Source organism: Argopecten irradians, chromosome 12, assembly GCF_041381155.1.
Source record: "Argopecten irradians isolate NY chromosome 12, Ai_NY, whole genome shotgun sequence".
NCBI lineage: Eukaryota > Metazoa > Mollusca > Bivalvia > Pectinida > Pectinidae > Argopecten > Argopecten irradians.
In genome coordinates, this window is record NC_091145.1 from 31,999,941 (window position 1) to 32,007,941 (window position 8,001).

Here is an 8,001-nt window from a genome sequence, read left to right on the forward strand (position 1 = left end):
AGTGTGATATATCACTGAAACAAAATGAAAATACTCAAAAAACAACAAATGCCCATTAAAGAATTTCTTTACAATACATACCTTTGCCATGAGCCAAGAAAAAGACGACACCGCCATACGAGATTTTCGATAGTGTAAAAATGACGTCATTCCGGTGAATGTGACGTCACGTTTTAGCGGGACTGAATGACGTTTCATTCACCGGAAGGTTCAAGTTCTGGGTCAAGTTAGAAAAAGTTCCGTCAGATATGGAACAAATTCACGTGATCGTATTGACGGATAAAGCATAAGGTTATCCGTCAGTATGTGGGACAGTTGCAGGATAAATGCTACTTGTATATGCAACGTGAATATCGCGAAAGTCATGCGGTACCAGCAATGGTCGTGTTCAATTTGAATATTTCACAACATGTCGTGTATGTCGACAATAATTTCACTATAAAAACTCTAACTGGCTAGCATTTTGTTTTATCCTGCAACTGTCCCACATACTGACCGATAACTACTGCCGGATAAACTTGTGCTTTATCCGTCAATACGAATGCTTTATCCGTCAATACGATCACGTGAATTTGTTCAATATCTGACGGAACTTTTTCTAACTTGACACAGAACTCGAACCTTCCGGTGAATGGAACGTCATTCAGTCCCGCTAAAACGTGACGTCACATTCACCGGAATGACGTCATTTTTACGCTATCGAAAATCTCGTATGGCGGTGTCGTCTTTTTCTTGGCTCATGGCAAAGGTATGTATTGCAAAATAATTCTTTAATAGGTATTTATTGTTTTTTGAGTATTTTCATTTTGTTTGAGCGATGTATCATACTGAATAGAATTACGGATACTGTTTGTGAATGCGCTTATTTATTTCCCACGGCAGTAAACAGGAGTACAGTACACTCTCATTCGGTATAGTGAATGAATCTTTACCTCCGCATCAAAGATCTACTTCAAGCTTCTCGCTTGGGGCAAAACCAAGTAAATAACTGTCAATTTGCTTTCGGTTTGAATGCCATAATGGTTGCAGGATAAACAGAATACACGGTTAGTATCTTACAATACAAGTTTTATTTTGGTGCTCGACACGGAAAGCCGAGATGACTCGGCAAAGCCTCGTCATCTCGGCTTTCTAAGTCTCGCACCAAAATAAACCTTGTATTGTAAGATACTAACCATGTATTCTCTATATCTTTCAACTTTAAAAAAAAGAATTAAAAAAGCCTAATAATATAGACAGGTTTAGCGGACTATGTAAAGATCAGCTGATTGCTTTGAACATTCAAACGTAAGTTTTAGTGTAGGGGGAGTGACCTCGTCTACCCAGGTTCTATTTGGGGTTCCGTGAAGCAATTACAACGAACAACAGAAATACATTCGAATGATATTTATTATATACAAACATGTAGAAAGACGAATAATATATATACATGACACAAAGCCCCGCTCATACAGCGTATGGCAAACTACAACATTGCACGTGCACAATACACCACTCACAGGTCAGCTAATACATAGCTACTCCCGACAACGAACACACACTCTACACATATAGACAACAACGAGAGAGAGAGAGAAGAGTGAGTCTGCTCAGGCAGGAAAACTACACGCTCTTTTATAGTTTCCCGGTCCAATGAAAGGATAGTTTAGAAACAACCAATAGAAACAAAGGATAGAACTGAAAGTGAAAGTAGAATATATATAGATATGTGGCCCTTCCGGTAGCCACGTGCACATACACGACAATTCATTACAAAACAATAAGCATTCACAGGTAATTAAAGTATTTAACATTCTATAATATCACTCGCTCATATATACACTCATACTTCACCATGGCCATGGTCAACATACAAAAATATCGAAACTTCCACACACTTCCCTTTCTTTTTAAGAAAAATCATAATTTTAATTAGTATTTTTCTTACAACAAATTATTCATTATCTACAACGAGGAATAATTCATAATACATATACACACCTTTCAATTCAAAACAGAAATCTTTGTTCTTAACATAATTCAAATGACACAGAATAAAAAATCTTCATCCAAAAATTATACAAGCAATAGAGCTTCAAAGAAAATAACAAAAACATTTATACACAACATTTCCCATATTCAGGCTATAGCCTTCACCACGGAACATACATTAATGACAGCATTAAAGCTTCCTTCGTTCTAAAACTATATATACATGTATAAGGATTACATTATATCCTCTTCTCCTTCTTTAAATAAGGTTGAAACACTCCAATTTCATGAAAGCTGTAAAGTAAAACCTGAATTATCACAATACATCGATAAGGGACAACACACGACAAAGACATACACTATCACATTGACAATGTATTTGTGTGCTCAAAATATCACTTTTTCTGCACCAGTCTCATATCAGATAAGTCAGGCTACTTTCGTATAAATTAACGCATTCTATCTGAGGATTATAATTACTTTCAACTTCGACATAGTGACCCATACATCACTCAGTAATAACTTAATTACCCCCAAAATAGTTTAAATAAAAGCACAATGTCCTGGAAACATTTAATCAAAAATACAGTTCCTATTTCCTTCGCTTTTGCCTTATGTATACATATCTTAACTGATCACCCGTTTGTTACACCATCTCTAACAACATCCCTTATCAACAATAATCTGGGTAGTAACACTCTGAATCAGTTTCCGGTATAGAAACAGTACCCTAAACTCTACTTGAGCACATTAACTAGCAGGTTCCGTATAAAGTAATACCCTGTGGTCACCAAACTTCAAACTCTTCACTAAATCACCAAACTTTATTTCTCTCACGCCATTAGAGAAAATCGATACACAAGGTATCGAGTTTGAGCCCCTGAAGTATCACCACAATAGTTTCACACACGAAACTACGGTCACCAAACTTTAAAAAGAAATCTGCTTTGTCAAACACCACTAACTTACTACCAGACGCTGTTGTTAGCTTAACTCACCAGTTCTTTTAACTCAGGCATATACCTTCTCTCCATATATAAAATTGACTGCATAAGTCAACTAACAGAAAAAACAATCCTGAGTCCACTAAAAAAAACTAGCAACCAACCCATAAACACCATGACCAGCAAACAAACGACCTTTCACTCTATCAAGAGGAACTAAATTCAAACCCTGACAACACTTGATATAATGTCTCTGACTATTTTTACAAAGTTTTAGCTCCCTGTTTAAATGAACACTCATAAGACACATGACCAAACTCACCACATATATAACACTGTCGTTGAGAAAGTCTTTTACTATTCCTAGCCTTATGATTTCTATTCATAGAGTTCAATTTCCTGTTTAACTTCTGAAACTCTCCTAATATTAAAGAAGCTAAATCTGACCCTGATTCACCTTTTACTACGGTTCTGATAGTGTCATTAGAAATAGCCTGGACAAAACTTGAAACTTCCGGTTTTGAATTTAGCGGCTTTTTTACTGTTGGAATCTGCCCTATACGTCTCGAACTAAAAGATTCGAATTCCAAAGCAGCAGTAACCGACTCCTCTAACGTTTTAGCATGACAAAACTGTACATGCCTACCAAGTTCGTAACTGTTTAAACCATCTATAAATCTATCAACCATATCACCTTCTAGAACGTTCACAGGTTTGTTTGGGTAGGCCTTACGGGCAGCTGATCTTAAAGCTTCTCCATAGGCAACCAAACTCTCGCCTTCTCCCTATGACGATTTCTGAATTCTGTCTTATATACAACTTCTCTACCTGGTGGATCAAATCTATTCGTTAATTTCACTTTTATTGTTTCAAAACATGTCATTTCTAAGGGTTTTAACTCTGATAAAAGCTGTTGTGCTGATCCCCGTAAACACATAATTAATTGTTGGGCTTTCTCTAAATCTGTCCACTTATTCCAATTAGATGTATGCTCAAAATGTACCAAGAAATCCTGAAAACTAGTCGTGCCGTCGAAATTTTGAGGATCCTTTTCTTCCCTTTTTACAGCACTGAGACCTTTACTAGATTGAGGCCTAATCACAGAACTGGACAAACTACTACAACATGATGATATTGTTGACACTGAATTTGTAACATTCGTACTAGACATTCCCATAGAAGTCGAATACATGGGTGTAAACCCTGTAGTACTGACAGATAGTGACTGTGTTGGACAATGTGGCACACTGCATTGATAATCAAAATTCTGTTCCTCTCCTACCCGTAAAACATCCGTATTTTTTAATTCCACAATACTGAGAACTAAGGCCACTAGTACAGGAAACAGGAACACTATTGGCCACTGAAGGTCTGACAATAGCTTGATATAAAACCTCACGCTCGGGAGAAACAACAGCTGAAAACACGTGGTCACTATTTCCATCGATATCGCTAACACTACGCTTAATCGGGACCTCGTATGACCTTTGACCTTTACTACCGACAGTGGACGAAATTGGAAAGTTAAACAAATGTCTACCTCGTCCTACACCATTACAAGCTGACATACGTTCTGTAGTCTCTACGACAGAAATAGTATCTAAATGTCTGTCTGACTGTTTATCACTTGTGAGTATATCACCAATAAAGGTTTTACCAACGTCCGTCGTTCTCTATCAGAAGTCATACTGAGAAAATATCCAAAATATATTAGTTTTATAAATACAGAAAAATTAAACCCAAGACACAAAACTGCAAATGACAAACACAAACATTCAACATATAAAACTTGCAACACGGATTACCCAAAACTCGTATCACGGCACCATTTGTAGGAGGAGTGACCTCGTCTACCCAGGGTCTATTTGGGGTTCCGTGAAGCAATTACAACGAACAACAGAAATACATTCGAATGATATTTATTATATACAAACATGTAGAAAGACGAATAATATATATACATGACACAAAGCCCCGCTCATACAGCGTATGGCAAACTACAACATTGCACGTGCACAATACACCACTCACAGGTCAGCTAATACATAGCTACTCCCGACAACGAACACACACTCTACACATATAGACAACAACGAGAGAGAGAAGAGTGAGTCTGCTCAGGCTGGAAAACTACACGCTCTTTTATAGTTTCCCGGTCCAATGAAAGGATAGTTTAGAAACAACCAATAGAAACAAAGGATAGAACTGAAAGTGAAAGTAGAATATATATAGATATGTGGCCCTTCCGGTAGCCACGTGCACATACACGACAATTCATTACAAAACAATAAGCATTCACAGGTAATTAAAGTATTTAACATTCTATAATATCACTCGCTCATATATACACTCATACTTCACCATGGCCATGGTCAACATACAAAAATATCGAAACTTCCACATTAGTACTACTACTATAACGATGTGTTATAAGATTCACACTACATATTATGTATGCTTTTTATGTTATGAGTATAAGCGAAACAATTATCGATGTACTTACAGTTTATTTCGATAGGTACGAAGCTTATTTTGTCCCAAGCTTTGTTGAATGTGTTGCCATCGTCAACTATGACGAGAGGTGAAGGTCGACCGGCGTTTGAGCCAAACTAGTAAATTTAGAGTCGTTTCCGGCGCCGGCTCTTCTAGATTTTGTATGATTTCCGGGACATTATTGAGTTGGAAATATGTTATAGTTATTGTATAAACTATCTAAGTTAATGATTTTAGTATTTCATCTAGAACCATATTAATAGTCGTAAGGATTGTTAGTTTCTTGGCGTAACTTGAGGACTTGGTTACGACAGAGATTTAAATGTAATAATATTTAAATCTCTGGTTACGATGACAGTTTCCGGTTGCCAGCAACTGCCAAATGGCAGCTTCGGGCTGTCACTGGGTTGTCACTGATGATAAAATAATAACATTTTATACTTAAAAACTGGCCTTTGTTATTCATTGATATTACAATAATGACTATTACTCAGAATGTAATCTAACTGAGAAATCCATTGTCCAGAAGACAGATGTACTCTGGAGACGCCAGGATAAGATATTTGTAACGTCATCCCATTTGGTACAAATTTGACATATTTTTTGCGATATTTTCAATATGCATTCCTTTCGATTCAATGTGTGTCAGTTTCTGACAAGGACTGCCTTTGGGGTGTACGTCCACAATAAAAAAATATCGTCGTAACTGCAAGCTAAAAATAGACCGGTTTTATTCACTACGTCACTTCCGGTTTTGATACAGTGAGCGGACCCCTTGTGGTACACGGGACATTTTGCTTTGAGATTCTCGATTGGTGTGCTGAAATTTAAATTTATGCACTTTGATCGAAAGGTATGGTATTCATTTATCATTCTGTATGACTGTCTTTGATATTTACAGACGATTATTTAAAAAGTACCGCCATTCAAAATACTACCTAATCTGGCGAGTCATTTCCCGTATTTTTCAGTGAAATTGAAAGACGGTTTGGTGTTACAATTAAAATATGGGAATATCCACTACACTTCTTCATATAAACTTATTTAAAACAGAACATACCTCTTTTAGAGTATTCTGCAATCTACATTCCCGGTAAATACCAATTTTCCAAACTTTTTAAAATATGTTATCAAAACGAAACAAGCACCTGCTCATTTGCATATAAAATTTGATATAACATGCTTAAACAGTCCATATTATAACTAGGCCTATAATATAGATCTATCCATTGTCCATATGAAGCATTAGAAATAACGCAAATAGAACATAATTATAAGATATGGTATCTTGTTTTATAAGATCATTTTATTTATTGTACCATGTAGCTAGAGTACATTACATATTGTGAAAAAGAGTTTGTTTAGAACTGTTTGTATGTAAAATGTATATGACCTTGTGCAACTGTATTTTGAGGTTGAGGTCTTGTTTATAATTGTTATTTATATGAAAAAATTAAACAAAATCATAGATAGATACATGTAAGTATATTGGGTAATTAAAAATGTTTGAATGTATTATGTATGTATGATATTTAAAGATAATTTTATAAATTACATTACAAAATGAATTTATATACTCTTCTGTTTTAATTTTTTTTACAACTCTGTCAATTTTGTTATAATCTTCCCTTCTTGATTTTAAAAGGTTTGCATTACAAAACATTACATATTTAAATTTTCCCATATCAATTTAATAAGAGGATTCAAATACATGTGATTCATGTATAATTATTTTATAGCATATAAAGATATTTTTATGGTAAAAAAAATACCATTTTATTCAATTACTGGGTATATTAATTTGACTAGATATCCTCCCTTCTGTTAACTTATAACATGTAATTATTTAGCTACATGTAAATCATTTTTACCTGGGAGTTTATCTGTAATATGGTAAAATTGGGAATGATATATCCTGTCCATTTTTACTGGAACACCACAAATAAGAGGTTAAGAAAAGTCCTCATAATTGTCATGTCAATGCAATAATATTGTATTTTTACCTGTACATAGTGCATTTTGTTCCCTACAGAACAAAGATACCCTATAATCCAGCCATGAATGGATATTGTTAAGATCAATAGCTCTGTACCTGGTATAATTTTTCATGTCTAATTTTCAATTTTGTTTATGTTGCAGGCAAGGAAAACCCCAGACTATAGGAGGAATGTCTTGAGGCTACACATACCTTTTCTATATGTAAAAACCAGACAGTATTAAATGCATGGAAACCATAATATCTCTTTGTTTTATTCCCTGAGTTCATCATCTATCACAAGATTTCTTTTGTTCATTTGAAAGTTGCAGCATTCAGCATTTAGCCCAATAATTTTGGAACATATTGTCATATATAAACCTACATGAAGACGTGAATGTCTCAGAAAATGGTTTTATTGTAAAATTGAGTATAATAATAATAAGATCTAGGATGTACATGTAAGTTCAATGTTATATTTTTTCCATGACTGCATGTGACATTAAATCCCCATGGTGATCCAGTTTATTGCTGTTTTTGTGTAATGAACTCTATTAACTATGAAATAGTATTTGCCTGCAAATCTGGATTAAGTCATTTCATAATTTTGATGGACCA